This window comes from Dama dama, chromosome 27 (assembly GCF_033118175.1).
Source record: "Dama dama isolate Ldn47 chromosome 27, ASM3311817v1, whole genome shotgun sequence".
Classification (NCBI taxonomy): Eukaryota; Metazoa; Chordata; class Mammalia; order Artiodactyla; family Cervidae; genus Dama; species Dama dama.
In genome coordinates, this window is record NC_083707.1 from 38,091,531 (window position 1) to 38,109,475 (window position 17,945).

Here is a 17,945-nt window from a genome sequence, read left to right on the forward strand (position 1 = left end):
TGGTTTCTTCTGATTTGTTACTGTTCAGTATGGACAGCCCACCTTCAGCAGTCCTGGATATTGATAACCCCTCTCCCCTCAAGAGAGATGGGAGACTTGACCACCTGGTCGGGGGAGAACATGAAGGAAGACCTGTGACTCTCCAAAGAGGGAAATCAGCAGTCCTGGTTGGGACTCTCTCAATGAGGCAGCAACGGATACACCACTATCACACCTATTTCTCATCAACTATAAACACTACATTCTACTTTGTCTACAGATGTCTACAAATTCACTCGCAATGCAGGAGACACAGGAGATTCAGGTTCAATCCCTGGGCCAGGAAGATCCCCTGGAAGAGGGCAAGTCAACCCCCTCCAGTATTCTTGCCTGGAGAATCCCATGGACAGAAAAGCCAGATGGGCTACAGTCCATAGGGTAGTATAGTCCATCAAATATAAACACTACATTCAATTTTGTCTATAGGGGCTTCCCTGGTGGTTCAGATGGTAAGGAATTCACCTGCAATGCAGGAGGCCCACATTTGATCCCTAGGTCAGGAAGATACCCTGGAGATGGGAATGGCTACCCACTCCAGTATTCTTGCCTGGAGAATTCCAAGGACAGAGGAGCCTGGCGGGCTACAGTCCATGGGGTCACAAAGAGTCAGACGTGACTGAGTAACTAAACAACCTTTCTATAACAATTAGTGAATGCCTTGTACTATTCCACCGTAACGTGTTACCAAGTCTCTAGGTGTTGGCCACATGGCTATTTCCAGTTATTCACCAAGAATAGAAGTTAGAAACTAAGAATTAAGAGCATCTCCATTTTCAACTCAGGTCTTCTACCACATCTATATATGTGTTCCCTTCAGAGATGGCCTTTTAACCAACCCCTGGCTCTGTTCTGTCATAGTTCCCCTAATGGAGTTGACTGGAAGAGTGGTTCTCCATCCTTGCTACACGTTAGAATCACCTGAGGAGCTTTTAAGCCACACTCAGGCTCAACCCATATTCCAGGACAATTAACTCTTCATCTCTGGGCATGGGAAAATGAATATTTTTTAAAGCTCCTAAATGATTCTAATATGCAGTCCTAGAGGAAAAATAATCTCCTAGGTCTCTTTCAGTTCTAAAATAATGAAAGCCTCTGAATTAAAAAGAGAGCTATAAACATTTTGCACAAAGTTTTCCTTTCAATGACTTCTTTGGGAAGTACTGATATTTCCCCAAAAAGGGACTATAAATTGAAGGGTATGTTTCGTGAGAGTGTTACTTGGAATAATTAGGCTAATCTATATAATGCCACCCGGGCTTCCCTGGTGGCTTAGCGGTAAAAAATATCCACTCGCAATACAGGAGACACAGTAGATTCGCGTTCGATCCCTGAGTCAGGTAGATCCCCTAGAAGAGGGCATGGCAACCCACTCCAATATTCTTGCCTGGAGAATCCCATGGACAGAAAAGCCTGGTGGGCTACAGTCTAGGGTAGCAAAGAGTCAAACACTGAATGAGCATGCATGTACATACCAAATACGACCACCTACCAAATACAAATGTACTCTTCCTTCATTGCTCCAACAATATTGGAATATATAATTTTATTTTAGCAAGTTTAACAGATGTTAAATATATCTCATAGCTATTTTTTATATTTATTATTTGGTTGTGCCAGGTCTTAGTTGCGACACGCAGGCTCTGAGTTGTGGCACGTGGGATCTAGTTCACTGACCAGGGATCAAACTCAGGCCCTCTGCATTGGGAGCTTGGAGTTTTAAGTACTGGACCACCAAGGAAGTCCCTCTTATAGCTACTTTTAAAAGCATTTTTAAAATTCACAGTGAGCAGAGCATTTCCTTCAATGTTAGCTAACTATTTGGTTTTCCCCTTGTGTAAGCTCTCTTTTGATATTTGCCATATCAAAGAGTTATGTTATTTTTCTTGAGGTCATTATTAATCTGTTAAATAATAATAAAATAAATGATAATTTTAAATAAGATAAAATAGCTACCATTAACAAAAAGATCTACGGTGTGTTAGATACTATGTTGTGCTTTACATATATTATTTCTTACAAAAATCCTACAAAGCAGTTATCACCCCCAAGTTATAAATGAGAAAACTAAGGTCCAGAGGATAACATTACAAAAGCTACCCTAGGTCACATAGATAGCAAATAGAACTGGGATTTGAACACAGCTCCATCTGGCTTTAATTGTCCATTCTCTTTTTTTTTTTTTCCATTTATTTTTATTAGTTGGAGGCTAATTACTTTACAATATTGTAGTGGTTTTTTTCATACACTGACATGAATCAGCCATGGATTTACATGTATTCCCCATCCCAATCCCCCCTCCCTCTCCACCCGATCCCTCTGGGTCTTCCCAGTGCACCAGGCCCGAGCACTTGTCTCTTGCATCCAACCTGGGCTGGTGATCTGTTTCACCCTAGATAATATACAGGTTTCGACACTGTTTTCTCGAAACATCCCACCCTCGCCTTCTCCCACAGAGTTCAAAAGTCTGTTCTGTACATCTGTGTCTCTTTTTCTGTTTTGCATATAGGGTTATCGTTACCATCTTTCTAAATTCCATATATATATATATCCATATACATATAGTATAAATTCCATATATATGTGTTAGTATACTGTATTGGTCTGTAACTGTATTGGTTAGTATGCTGTATTGGTTAGTATACTGTATCTTTCTGGCTTACTTCACTCTGTATAATGGGCTCCAGTTTCATCCATCTCATTAGAACTGATTCAAATGAATTCTTTTTAATGGCTGAGTAAAAATATGGAACGCTTCACGAATTTGCATGTCACCCTTGCGCAGGGGCCATGCTAATCTTCTCTGTATAGTTCCAATTTTAGTATATGTGCTGCCGAAGCCAGCACTCCATTCTCTTTATTGAACAAAAAGTCAAAGTATTAGTCGCTCAGTCATGTCTGATTCTTTGTGACCCCATGGACTGTAGCCCATCAGGCTCTTCTGTCCATGGGATTTCCCAGGAAAGAATACTGGAGAGGGTTGCCATGCCCTTCTCCAAGGGATCTTCCTGACCCAGGGATCAAATCCAGGTCTCCCGAATTACAGGTAGATTCTTTACCACTTGAGCCACCAGGGAAGCCCTCTTTATTGGACAGGAAACCACCTAATGCCTGCCCTGTTCTCTACACCTGTTGATATTTTGCACCATGTGATTCCTGCTGTATGACAACAAGTGATGGGTCAGTTCTGATGTATATCCTGGTAACTGATAACTGATAACAGGTAACTAATGTATATCCTGGCCAGCAACTTACTACACTACATGATCTGGGCCCAAAGGTGAGTCAGGCCAATCACATTCCTAGCTTGTAAATTTGACTTTGGAAATACTGAGCATCAACACACTTATTAGAAGGAGCAAAAGTCAAAAATGGCTGAACCAAAAGATGCCATGGGTATACCTGGAGTCAGAAGCCATGACAAGCTGAAATTATGAGGGAACAGAAACTAAAATTAGCAGATAAAGGCAATTGGTAAAGAGAAAACACAGGAGATGCTCTTAAAGCAACAGGTCACTCAGAGAAAAATCATTTGGCCCATGAGAGAAAAACAAGAGTCAATCCTTCAGGTTACCTGTTTTCACTAACCGTCCAGCTTAGATCCAGTTCATTATATCCCTTTTTTGGGGTATAAATGTACCTTTTTTCTAAAGCTAACTGGAACATATCTCTGTTCCTTATTATCATATAAGCCAAAATAAAATCCTTTTTATTAATCTTAAAAGTATTCTGGATAGTAAGTTTTTCTCATATTTGTCACAGAATGCTTCCATTTCAATTCTTTCTTTGCTTTACTTCATTATTTTTTGACTTTCATAAAAGTGGAATCACCAAACTTACAATCAGTAATACTTTCACCAGTCAAAAGCTTATATTTGTGCAAACTAAAGTCACAGAAAGCAGATTTGTGGTTGTCTGACTGTGGGGGAAGGGAGAAGTGGGAGGGGTTATGAAGGATGGATCACAAATGGGCCTGTGGAAACCTTGGGGGTGATGGATCTGCTCAGACTGGAAGTAAGGAGACCAGTTAAAAGTCTACTGCAGAATTTCAGGCTTGAGAGAGGTTGAGTGAAAGTCACTCAGTCATGTCTGACTCTTTGAGACCCCATGGACTATAGAGTCCATGGAATTCTCCAGGCCAGAATACTGGAGTGGACAGCCTTTCCCTTCTCCAGGGGATCTTCCCAACCCAGGGTTGAACCCACGTCTCCTGCATTGCAGGTGGATTCTTTACCAGCTGAGCCATAAGAGAAGCCCTTGTGAGAGAGGTTACCTTGCACCAAAATGCTCCTTGGAGCAAGGAATGTGCTTGTATGCTCAGACACTCAGTCGTGTCCAACTCTTTACCACCCCACGGACTGTAACCCGCCAGGCTCTTCTGTTCATGTGATTTTCCAGGCAAGAATACCAAAGTGGACTACAGTTTCCTACTCCAGAGGATCTTCCTGACCCAAGGATTAAACCCTCATCTCCTGTGGTTCCTGCATTGGCAGGCAGATTCTTTACCACTGAGCCACCTGGAAAGCCCTAGGAGCAATGAGGGTATCTCTCCATTTAATAGAAGAGGAGGGAGAAGATAACATATAAGGACAGATGCTGGCTGGTGGGCAAATGTGGTTGCTGTGGGAGCCTGTAATAGTCATTTTTTTTTTCTCAGTGACTCAGAAATAATGTCATGGACTGAAAGCAAGGATGCTGGGTGGGGGCGGAGGGAAAGGTGTGAGAAGACAGAAGTTATGAAACTGACATCAAAGAGATTAGGAGTATGAAAGAAATAGACAAATGTTAGACAAATGTCATTTGTTTCTAGATAGCATCAAGGGCCCACTTGAGGTCCGTGGTCATTAGTTAAAGTGTAGCAATTCAGCTTGTTTGCTCCAGCCAGGTAAACAAAACATTGGTACGTTAATTAGTCAGTTTAGGTTAACTGCTGGACAAACTCCAAATTTCAGTGCCCTAACCAACCACAGTTTATTTCTCACTAAAAAATTTACATGGATTATTTCACCTAATCCATACAATGGTTGAATAAAATGGATACCATTACTATGCTCTTTTCCAGTCATAGAAACTAAAGAATTACTTGAACTAAGTCTAAACCATAAGTTTTGTCTTAGGTATTAGTTTTATTTGGGGGTATTTTTTAAAATTTGCCTCATAATATTAATTAAGAAAATGTAATCTGGTCATTATGTTCATTTACAAACTATTATTAGAATTAACTTCATTAGGCTATGTATTTCAAAATAGTTTACAGTATGAGGAATCTTTAACAGTTGGAGCAACATTTCTTCAATTAATTACCAGAGCCAGGTAGCTTATTTTCTAGGTAATCCTTATTTTTTACTTTGGTTTGGCTTATTCATATCCTTTTACATCTTGTTTAGTATTTTAATTTTTCTAAGCATTTATCTATCTTATTTTTTCATATTTAGTAGTATGGAAGTCATACCTTTCCTCAAATATTCTTAGTTCAACTTTACGTTATTTCTTTTATGTCATTCCTGAATTTAGAAATAATTGTGATTTCCTTTAAAAAATAAAAAGCAATTATTTATGTAGAATTTTCCATGATCTTTTAATATACTACTTGTAGTTTTGGTGCTTTAAGGTTATTAACTTTAAAGTTAATACAGATTAAACACCTTTACTTCATTTAAAAGAAAGGAGCTCCTCCTACTGTTTTCCTAAATTAATGCCAATTGTTACATTCTATTTCAAGGACAAAGAATCTGAATTTCACTTAAGTAGGTTAAACCAGAACATAAGCCATGCCTCTTAACATTCAAATGTTTCTTATATGCAACATAAATTGCAAGTGATCGTTAGGAAATTGATTTAGGTTGTAAATCATGGGTCAATTCAGCTATGCTTCTTGGTTGTTTGGGTATGGAGTTTGCCTCCTTGAACCAAAGAAGAGAGAACAGTATCGTAAAATAAAATGTGGGCTTTGGGTCAGGATACTTACTAGTGGTAGTGGTTTAGTCACTAAGTTGTGTCTGACTCTTGTGACCCCATGAACTGTAGCCTGCCAGGCTCCTCTGTCCATGGGATTTCCAAGGCAAGACTACTGGAGTGGCTTGTCATTTCCTTCTGCAGGGACACTTACTAGCTATGTGCAATTGAGCAAGTAATCAGTTATCAAATATTTATTGGCACCCATGGATAATTTGGGCTTCCCTTGTGGCTCAGATAGTAAAGAATCTGCCTGCAATGTGGGAGACCCAGGTGTGATCCCCGGATTGGGAAGATCCCCTGGAGAAGGAAATGGCAACCCACTCCAGTATTCTTGCCTGGAGAATCCCATGGACAGAGGAGTCTGGCGGGCTACAGTTTGTGGGGTCGCAAAGAGTCAGACACAACTGAATGACTAATACAGGACATGATGTGATGGATAATTAGGCACTTTATTACAAGTTAGGGATTGATGAATAAGAAATACTGGCCTCCTGTCCTTCCTTCTATCATACCCCTGGTAGAGACATGAGTTATAATCTAGGTTAATTTATTGCCTTTTGATAACATGTAAAAATCATTTAAGTATTTAAGCCTTGGTTTCCTAATATGTGAAATGGAGGTGATAATACTTACTTCACAGGGCTTCTCTGGCATCTCAGATGGTAAAGAATCTGCCTGCAATGCAGGAGACCGGGGTTCGATGCCTGGGTCAGGAAGATCCCCTGAAGAAGGGCATGGCAACCCACTCCAGTATTCTTGCCTGGATAATTCCATGGCAAGCCTGAATAGTCAGACACAATTGAGCAACTTTCTTATTTTCCCACACAGGGTTGTTATTAAGAATTAAATGATAAAAATGCTTATGTAGAATTCCTAATATATAGTAGGTATATAGTAACTGTGTGTTCCTTTTCTTTCTCCCTTTGGATCTTTTCTTAGGGGGGGAAATGGAGACTTATCTTCAAGCAGGAGCAGTAGTGTCCTTTTGGTGTAATTACAGTATCCCCAAATAACTGCATACCATGTACTCTGAGTTCCTGAAATATTAGTGCATGGGTTTCCTCAGCCTTGGCACTACTGACATTTTTGGCAGAATAATGTTTTCTTGTGGGAGCTGTCCTGTGCATTGTGGGGTGTTTAGGAGCATCCCTGGCCTCTCCCCACTAGATGCCAGTTACCACTTCCTGGTTATGAAATGTCTCCATACCTTGCCAAGTGTTCTCTTGGGGTACAGTCACCCCTGGTTGAGATCCTTCACATTAGTGGATGGTAAATTTACATGTACTGGGTCTTAAGGAACATTTAAAACAGTTAAATGGCATAAAATTGAAAAGAATAGAAATCTTAAAAAATATCACAGATAGTCTAGCAGTATTGCTTAATGATTCAAATTTCTTACTACAAGCTGTGGTCAAAAATTTGAAAGCCACTGTTGTATACTTAATAAAAACTTTCATATAAACTAACTCATTTAATCAGAAAACTCCACAAAATAAGCAGGACAGATGTTAACCTCTGTTTTACTAATCAGAACACTGAACCTCAAATCAGCTGAATGACTTACTCTTGGGGTTACTCAGTTCAGTTTAGTTCAGTCACTCTGTTGTGTCCGACTCTTTGTGTTCCCATGAACCGCAGCATGCCAGGACTCCCTGTCCATCAATAACTCCTGGAGTTTACTCAAACTCATGTCCATTGAGTCAGTGATGCCATCCAACCATCTCATCCTCTGTCGTCCCCTTCTCCTCCTGCCCTCAATATTTCCCAGCATCAGGGTCTTTTCAAATGAGTCAACTCTTTGCATCAGGTGGCCAAAGTATTGGAGTTGCAGCTTCAACATCAGTCCTTCCAATGAACACCCAGGACTGATCTCATTTAGAATGGACTGGTTGGATCTCCTTGCAGTCCAAGGGACTCTAAAGAGTCTTCTCCAACACCATAGTTCAAACCATCAATTCTTCGGCGCTCAGCTTTCTTTATAGTCCAACTCTCACATCCATACATGACTACTGGAAAAACCAAAGCATTGACTAGATGGGCCTTTGTTGACAAAGTAATGTCTCTGCTTTTTAATATGCTGTCTAGGTTGGTCATAACTTTCTTTCCAAGGAGTAAGCATCTTTTAATTTCATGGCTGCAATCACCATCTGCAGTGATTTTGGAGACCCAGAAAATAAAGTCAGCCACTGTTTCCATTGTTTCCCCATCTATTTGCCACGAAGTGATGGGACCGGATGCCATGATCTTAGTTTTCTGAATGTTGAGCTTTAAGCCAACTTTTTCACTCTCCTCTTTCACTTTCATCAAGAGGCTTTTTAGTTCCTCTTCACTTTCTGCCGTAAGGGTGGTGTCATCTGCATATCTGGTTACTGATTATGGTTACTATGAGGTTATTGATATATCTCCCGGCAATCTTGATTCCAGCTTGTGCTTCTTCCAGCCCAGCGTTTCTCATGATGTACTCTGCATACAAGTTAAATAAGCAGGGTGACAATATACAGCCTTGATGTGCTCCTTTTCCTATTTGGAACCAGTCTGTTGTTCCATGTCCAGTTCTAACTGTTGCTTCCTGACCTGCATACAGGTTTCTCAAGAGGCAGGTCAGGTGGTCTGGTATTCCCATCTCTTTCAGAATTTTCCACAGTTTATTGTGATCCACACAGTAGAAGGCTTTGGCGTAGGCAATAAAGGAGAAATAGATGTTTTTCTGGAACTCTCTTGCTTTTTCGATGATCGAGCGGATACTGGCAATTTGATCTCTGGTTCCTCTGCCTTTTCTAAAACCAGCTTGAACATCTGGAAGTCCTCAGTTCCAATATTGCTGAAGCCTGGCTTGGAGAATTTTGAGCATTACTTTACTAGCGTGTGAGATGTTTGTTTCAAAAACCACATAAGCCACAGCACTCACCTCGGTGCTTGGCATTGCAGTTGCTCTTTAATACCTGTTGTATTTTCCCCAGTACTGAAGAAGTCTTTTGGGCCTAGAAAAGAGAACAGTCTCAAAGGTCCCTTGCTGAATCATCTAACTTTGGAGAAAACAAAGTATAACTTTAGTTCCACCCTGATGCTCCAGGCCGTTTGCATCTATCTGGGACTTAGAAACCCCTGTCCGGAAACCTACCACCCCCTACACCCACCCAGAAGACTTATCACCCCCTGCCCAACTACAAATGTCATCTCAACAAAAGAATATTCAAAATATCCCGCCTGATTGACATTTCCCTTATCGCGTCCACAAACCTCCCTAGAAGTATGAAGCCTCCCTGATCCCTCTCAGCGCTCAGCCTGGTCATTAGGCCAACTGTCGCCCCTCCTTGCCTGAATAAAGGTAACCTACTTCTGTTGAGGTCCTCTTTCCTTTTCTGCCTCGCCTGAACTACTTACATTCTTGGTGCCGAAACCCGGGAGGGGGCGAGGCACTCGTCTCACACTCTCTCTCAATCTCCCTCCCTCTCATTGTTTTCCCCTTCTCCCCAGAGTCTGGGAGCCAGAACATCCTCCGAGCTCACTTCTCTGCCAGGGCTCTTAAGTTCTTGCCTTCGAGAGCGGTGCAAGCCTTGTGCTAAGGCTTTATTGATGCTTTGTGTACCACCAGGCCTCGGCTTTACCCCCTTTTCTCTCTCTCTCTGACGACCTCCAGAATAGGGACCTCTTGCCATTTGACCACTTTACATGCAACACTCCACTCAAGCCGGCCCCTAGATTAAGGTAAGATCCGATCTGGACGGAGTTCTAGAGGCGCCCTAGAACTCAGTCCTCTCCGGGTCCCAGGGACCCCCGGCCCAGGGCCACTCTGTAGTCGACGGTGGGGTACGCTCCACCTCGACACAGAGCTCTCTTCTCATAACTCCTATTGCGACTATGGGTGACGACTTGAGTTCCCAATAGGAGCCTCTGCTTGCCTTTCAATTATGGCGTCTGGCCAATCTGTCCCCAAAGATTCCCCTCTGGCCTGTGTTCTCAAAAATCTCAAACCACTCTCACTCACTGAACTCAAAGCTAACTGCCTAAAAAACTCTGTATACAGATTTGGCCTCAATATCAATTAGACAATCAAGACCGCTGGCCTGAGGTCGGCACATTTGACTTTAACATTCTCCAAAATCTCACTGACTTCCTTAAACGGAATGGCAAGTGGTCAGAGATCCCCTATGCCCAAGCCTTTTGGGCCCTTCGGAGCAGGCCCTCCCTATGCCAGGCCTGCTCCACCCACGAGGTCCTTCTATGCACTTTGCCTCCCAAGCAAAAGGGCTCTTCTTCCTCAACTAACCGCAGACCGCAACCTTTCGCATCCCCAGAGTTTGACCCCGCGGATGAGGCCCCTCCCTACCCACCACCCCGCCAACCCTCTCCTTCCCCTTCATCCAACTCACCACCTGGCCCCGAAACCTCTCCTGACTCCCCCTCGGCCCCGCTACCCCATCTCCCCGACTCCACCTCCCCACTTCCTTCCCCCCTCCCCCCCCCCACACACACAGTCAGGTACCCAACACTTGCTTCCCCTGAGAGAGGTGGCAGGACCAGAGGGCCCCACCCGAGTCCATGTGCCATTTTCATTGTCAGATATGAGCCAGATAGAAGAAAAGTTGGGATCATTTTCTGAAAATACTACCAGATACAGAAAAGAATTCCTAAAACTCTCCCAGGCCTATAACCTGACATGGAGTGACGTATATTATATCATAAATGCCACTCTCACTCCAAATGAAAAAGACGGTATCTGGCAAGTGGCAAAAGCCCATGATTTACATAACCAAGACCGGGACAGCCCAGTTGCTGATGAGGCAGTGCCTCAGTTAGATCCCCACTGGACTTATCAGCCCGGTGACCCAGGTATCAGGATACTCAGTCATATGATCACCTGCATTCTGGAAGGAATGCAGAAAAATACTCATATCCATGTCAATTATGATAAAGTCAGGGAAATCACCCAAGGGGCAGACAAAAATCCAGCCTTATTCTTGGCACGCCTCACAGAGGCAGTCCAGAAGTACACCAACCTAGATGTCACTACCCCTGCTGGGTTACTCTACCTTCAGGTTCAATTCATCAGCCAATCTGCCCCTGACATCAGACGCAAGCTTCGACAACTAGAAAAGGGCCCTGAGACCCCCCCAAAGAGACCTTCTAGAAGTAGCCTTTAAGGTGTTCAATAATAGAGAGGAGGAGGCTAAGAGAGAAAAAGAATGTGAGAGAAAAGCTAAATATGCCTTTTTGGCAGCAGCAATTAAGGAAAGAGATCAGCCTGGCCAAAGTCATCCCAGAACGGGGCTTGAGACTCCCCCCAGACCCTGCTTCCAATGCAACCAGTCAGGACACTGGGAAAAGGCATGTCCAAACCCATGGCCCCCCACAAAAGCATGTCCAACCTGTGGCCAATGGGGACACTGAAAGATGGATTGTCCCCAGGGACACCCTGGCGCCCCTGGGGAGGTCCCCACCTCCCAGACCTGGAGAGTGGAATGTCCACAGGGACACCCTGGCGCATCTGAGGAGATCCCCACTTCTCCTCAAAACCCCAGCCCCACTCTACGAGAGTTGTTCCAATGACGGGGCCCAGGTTCCAGCCCCCCCGCCCCTTTTCCTAAACACGAGCTCGGAACTTAGGGTAGACGGGGTAGTGGCTGGAAAAAAGATCTCTTTTATAGTAGACACTGGAGCCACTTTCTCTCTCAACTTCCTACTCTGGCCCAACTCAAGACTCAGAACTCACAATCAAGGGGGTCTCTGGAGTTCCCCTAAGGCCAAAAATCAGTCCTCCATTACTCTGTCAATTTGGAAAAGCAACCCTTATACACTAATTCCTCATAATGCCTCAGTGCCCGATGGCAGTCCTAGGGAGAGATTTGTTATCCAAATTGGGGGTCTTTATTACCATACCCCACCTCGATACAGTCTCTATATTCTGCATGCAGATGACACCTAGACAGTTCCTATCCCTCTCCCCTGACCTTCCCTTGGATCTACCCACCTTAAACCCCCAAGTCTGGGACACTGATCACCCATCCATAGCCAAACATCATCCCCCAGTCCACATTATCCTAAAAGACCCCTCGACTATAATCACCCAACAACAGTACTCTCTCACCCCAGAGGCCCACAAGGGACTTAAGCCTATTATACACCGTCTTCTTCAAGACTCTACCTAATTCCTACCCATTCACCACACAACACCCCTATTCTGGCAGTAAAGAAGGGACCAAATTCTTGGAGACTGGTCCAGGACCTGAGAAAAATCAATGAGGCTATTATGCCGACATTCCCAGTAGTCCCTAACCCTTCTGTCTACCATACCCCTGACTGCAACCCACTTCACAGTACTAGATCTCAAAGATGCTTTTTTCACCATCCCCCTCCACCCCTTATCCCAACCCCTTTTCTCCTTCACCTGGCAAGATCCTGAGACTCACGTGTCCCAAAGGCTAACATGGACAGTTCTCCCCCAGGGGTTCAGAGACAGTCCCCACTTTTTTGGACAGGATTTACAAAAGGACCTACAGACACTCGACCTAGCCCCGAGTCATCTCCTCCAATACATAGATGACCTCCTCCTTTGTAGCCCAACCAGAAAACTCTGCCTCCAACATATTGCCAAACTCCTTGGGGCCCTGGGATCCTGTGGTTATCGGGTATCCCAATCTAAGGCCCAAATAGTCCAGACAAAAGTCACCTACTTGGGGCTTTCCATATCCCATCAACAAAGAACTATTCCCCCAGATAGAATCCAGGCCTTAATTAACCATCCACTTCTAAAAACAAAACGGGAACTCCTATCTATCCTCGGCCTCCTAAATTTTTTCCGTATCTGGATCCCCAACTTCTCCCTCATTGCAAAGCTGCTCTATGAAGCAACTAAAGGATGTCTGGATGAGCCCCTCTTTAATCCTTCCTCGCTGGCCAATCCTCTTCGCCAGTTCACCCAGAGCCTCCTCCGAGTGCCAACTCTCCACCTACCAGATCACACCTGACCATTCTTTCTCTTTGTACATTCCAACCAAGGACAGGCCCTGGGGCTTCTATGTCAGCAGGCTGGAGACACCTGGGCTCCCATAGCCTATCTATCAAAACAGTTAGACATGGTGACCAAGGGGTGGCCTCCCTGCATACAGGCCATGGCTGCTATCGCAGCCCTCGTACCCGAAGCAAATAAACTCTCTAGACATGCCCCTTTAACAGTCTGTTCTCCACACACCTTCCGAGACTTGCTATCACACCAGGCTTTCCTCTCCCTTCCCCCTTCCAGGGTACAGGTCCTACATGCCTTTCTTCTCGACCCTCAGCTCTCATTCTCCCCCTGTTCTCCCCTTAACCCCGCCAGCTTATTACCCATGTCCTCTACAACAGACCCCCTCTTACATAGCTGCAGCCTAATAGTAGATCTTACCCAAAACCCCTTCCAACATGTAACAGATCAGCCCATCCTAGACCCAGACACCCCACACTGGTTCGTTGATGGCAGCTCTCAAAAATCCCCACCCTTTGCAGCAGGATATGCCATCATCCAGGGACACCTCTGTCACAATCAGGGAACCCAGACAATTGAAGCTTCATCGCTGCCACCTCACACCACCTCTCAACAGGCATAACTGATAGCTCTCACCAGAGCTTTAACTCTAGCTAAAAATCTAAGGGTTTTCACACAGATTCCAAATATGCCTATAACATACTTCACTCAAACGTCCTAATATGGAGAGAAAGAGGTTTCCTAACCCAAAAGGGATCCCCCATTATTAATTCAGACCTGATCCACAAACTTCTAGAGGCAGCATTCTTACCAAACAAAGCCGCCATCCTCCACTGTAGGGGACATCAAAAGGGAAGTCTCATATCAGCCTACAACAATGCTGCAGACCAGAAGGCAAAGGAGATAGCACTGTCCCAACCTTCCCTCCAGTCCCCTGTCATCTTATCTTTGACTCCACCAGACCCTCCCACCACCAGAGAAATCCATTTTTATCCCTCACTTTTCATCCCTCATCCAAGACACTCCAACAGTTCCTCCGTAACCACTTCCCCATATCCAATGCTGACAAACAATATTTAGATAACTTTACCCGCTCCTGTCAAACATGTCAACGTACTAACCCCAATTCCAACCTTAAACCGACATCCTTTCCAACCCATCAAATGCGAGGCAGCCTCCCAGCACAGGATTGGCAGATAGATTTTACTCATATGCCCCAGGTCCGTAGAGTCAGATACCTTCTAGTCCTTGTGGACACCTTTTTGGGATGGGTAGAAGCATCTCCCACTACAAACAAAAGAGCCCACACCGTGGCCCAAATCCTCCTCACAGAAATTATCCCCAGGTTTGGCCTGCCTTCATCTTTACAGTCTGATTATGGCCCAGAATTTACATCCAAGGTCACCCAACAACTTGTCCAATTCTTACAGATACCCTGGAAATTTCACATTTCATACTGTCCCCAGTCCTCAGGAAAGGTAGAAAGGATGAATAGAATAATCAAAGAAACGCTTACCAAACTAACCCTCAAGATACATCTGGACTGGGCTAAACTTTTGCCAATTGTTCTCAGAATACGGGCTTTGCCCAGAAAGCCCCTGGGGCTGAGTCCCTTTGAAGTGATGTATGGAAGGCCCATGCTCCCTCCTGGACTCCCTGCTAAACCTCCTCCCATATCAAGCTTCCTACACTCCCCTCTGCTGGCGCAACTCCGCAATGCCCTCTGGAAATAACGTCAACCACAATTTGCCTGCCCCAGACCTCCAAGCCTCCCTGCCCCCTTTACAAACTGGGGACATGGTCTATCTGTCTGATAGTCCCCAGGGTGACCTAACCCCAAAGTGGCAGGGACCATTCAAAGTCATCCTCCTTACCCCAACTGCAGCTAAACTTGAGAAGGTCACTTCCTGGGTACACCTCTCTCGCCTAAAACGGGTCACCTCCAATCCTGCGCTGCCCTCCTTAAATGACACCTATCAGGTCTCCCTCACAGGACCCCCCTCCTTAAAATTCACCTGGCAACAACCCCTGTCAACCATCCGAGAAGACACTGAATGACCTGGACTCTCTTCAACTTACAAGTGTTCCTGACCCAACTACTGCAAGACCTCTGGACCAGCGCCCCAACAGGAACCTTCTTCAAAGACCTGACTACTCTGGTGTCTCAACTGTAGTTCCAGGGAACCTTCTACAACCTGACTCCAGACGAAATCGATTTCTTTACTCTCATTCTCTACATCATTCTACATCCTAATGAGCACTGTTCCTCCTCAGATTCAAACCACCACCAACTTGGGGCCTTCTGCCCCTTGCCCTGACTGGCCTCTCCCTGTCTTTCTAACTATAACTGCACTCTTAATCGTAATCCTTGCAATAGGCCTAGGAACTGTCTCCCCTCAAGACTGGCCACCTATCCTTTGTCTTTCCGTGGGTATCGCCTACGTTGCTAGCTGTGTTCTACTCCTAGGGTGCTATTTCCTCTGCACTGCCTAACTAACAGCCCATGACTCCTCTGCTCCTTATCCTTGCTGCACTCCACAGCCTTCTGGCTACTCCCTGCCCCTGCTCAGACATTTATTCCTATGTACACTCCTCATGTTATGATACAGCTCCAAAACCATGCACCCTCAGGGGCAGGAAGTCCAAATCCCTACTCATTGTAAAAGTACAAAAGAGAGGGAGTTTTGTGAGTACCTGCCATAAGCCAAATGGAAAAAACATATGTTTCTATCCGATTACCCACTGGAGGTACTCAGACGGGGGCGGGGTACTAGATCAAAATAGGGAAAAGAAATAAGAACAAATCATAAAGAACATAATTTCCCGGTTACAGGTGACCCCTGAGCCTTATAAACGCCTAGACCGCCTTTCCCAATTACGGCCTCTCCTAAAACCTCCCTCTGGCAACCAACACCTTACCCGCCTTCTCAACTCTTCCTTCCAATTCTTCCAATACACACAACACACATCCCAGTGCTGGATAGGCATGTCACTGTCTCCCTCACCACACATAGCAATTCCCTTACCCTCAACCTGGCTGTCACAGGGCAACTATACCTCCCCTTCCCAACAGAAAACTACACAACTCATTGGGCCAGTCTCTGACAATGTCCTACTCTCAGCCTTTTCAAACCTAACCTGTATTAACTACTCTAGTCCCAACTACACTGGTCTTAGAAACTCTGCTCCCTCCTTCTGTTCCACTTGGGTTCTCTGGAACAGCACAAATAATTGCACCAATCCGGGAATCTTCATTCTCTGTGGGACCTATGCATATTCATGCCTCCCCTTAGACCCCCCTGGACCCTACATCTTGGTCTTCCTGACCCCGGGCCTAACATTCCTCAAAGAAGAAGTGGTAGAACGAATAGTCTACCCCCAAGGGGAACTTTCCCACAGGAAAAGACAAGCTGTCATAGCCCCAATCCTGATTGGGACTGGCATAGTAGCAGCCCTAGGCACCGGGATTGGAGTCATTTCAACCTCTGCCCATTTCTACTACAAGTTGTCCCAAGAACTTAATGAGGACATGGAGCAGGTAGTGGAGTCCTTCGTTTCAATCCAAAAACAAATTAACTCATTAGCTTCTGTGGCCCTACAAAATAGGCGAGCCCTGGACCTTCTCACTGTAGAAAAGGGAGGGACCTGCCTTTTCCTAGGAGAGGACTGCTGCTATTTTGTTAATGAAACGGGTATAGTCCAGGGCAGAGTCAAAGAACTTAGAGACAGAATTGACCGCTGCAGAAAAGAGTTACAAAACCTTTACACTCCCCAAAACCTGTTCCAACACATCCTCCCTTGGTTGCTCCCTTTCCTGGGACCACTGATACTTATCATTCTATTCCTCTTATTTGGACTCTGTCTCTTCAGTCTCTTTCAAAGGTTTATCTAAGAACGGATTCGGGCCATCTCTGGAGATCAGGTCAAGACCATTCTTCTTCTCGAGAGCCTCACCTCAAGCTCAGAAAAAAGAGACCATGGGCCCTAGGGTGATCCTCCATTCCAGACCCAAAACGGTCGCCCCTATCCAGCAGGAAGTAGCCAGAGAGATACGGCGCCCTTTACCCAATTTTTTTTTTATGATTTCATGGTCTGGAATGAAGGAGTCTTTCCGGCCTAGAAAAGAGAACAACAGTCTCAAAGGGCCCTTGCTGAATCATCTAACTTCAGAGAAACCAAAGTAGCCAGAGAGATACGGCGCCCTTTACCCAATTTTTTTATGATTTCAGGGTCTGGAATGAAGGAATCTTTTGGGCCTAGAAAAGAGAACAACAGTCTCAAAGGTCCCTTGCTGAATCATCTAACTTTGGAGAAAACAAAGTATAACTTTAGTTCCACCCTGATGCTCCAGGCCGTTTGCATCTATCTGGGACTTAGAAACCCCTGTCCGGAAACCTACCACCCCCTACACCCACCCAGAAGACTTATCACCCCCTGCCCAACTACAAATGTCATCTCAACAAAAGAATATTCAAAATATCCCGCCTGATTGACATTTCCCTTATCGCGTCCACAAACCTCCCTAGAAGTATGAAGCCTCCCTGATCCCTCTCAGCGCTCAGCCTGGTCATTAGGCCAACTGTCGCCCCTCCTTGCCTGAATAAAGGTAACCTACTTCTGTTGAGGTCCTCTTTCCTTTTCTGCCTCAACCAAACTATGCCTTACAAGCTCAGGAAAGCAGACAACCAAAGCAATTTTCTGATACTATAAAAGCAAAGAAAAGGAGAAGGGGGGGGGGGGGTGTGGTGGTGTGTGTGCAGAGGATGAGATGGTTTAAGAGCATCACTAATTCAATGGACAGGAATTTGAGCAAACTCCTGAAGATAGTGGAGGACAGAGGAACCTGGCTGCCTACAATCTACAGGGTCAGACATGACAGCGACTCAGTAACAACGTAGAAGCAGAAGACTGTTGCTCCGGGTAAACCAAATTGGATCCTAGATCAGAAAAAAAAAAAAAAAAGCCATTAATGGGAAAAGTGGTGAAA

General features: G+C 44.8%; 1 protein-coding gene and 1 non-coding gene across 2 annotated transcripts in view; both read right to left on the reverse strand.

The window, feature by feature from the left end:
- Window positions 1-17,945, reverse strand: part of MYOM1 (myomesin 1) — a 147,019-nt gene that overhangs the window by 127,576 nt on the left and 1,498 nt on the right. The window lies entirely within an intron of this gene.
- On the reverse strand, window positions 2,777-2,883 carry LOC133047909 (U6 spliceosomal RNA). The gene has a single exon (XR_009690911.1). It is a non-coding gene; the product is annotated as a U6 spliceosomal RNA (small nuclear RNA).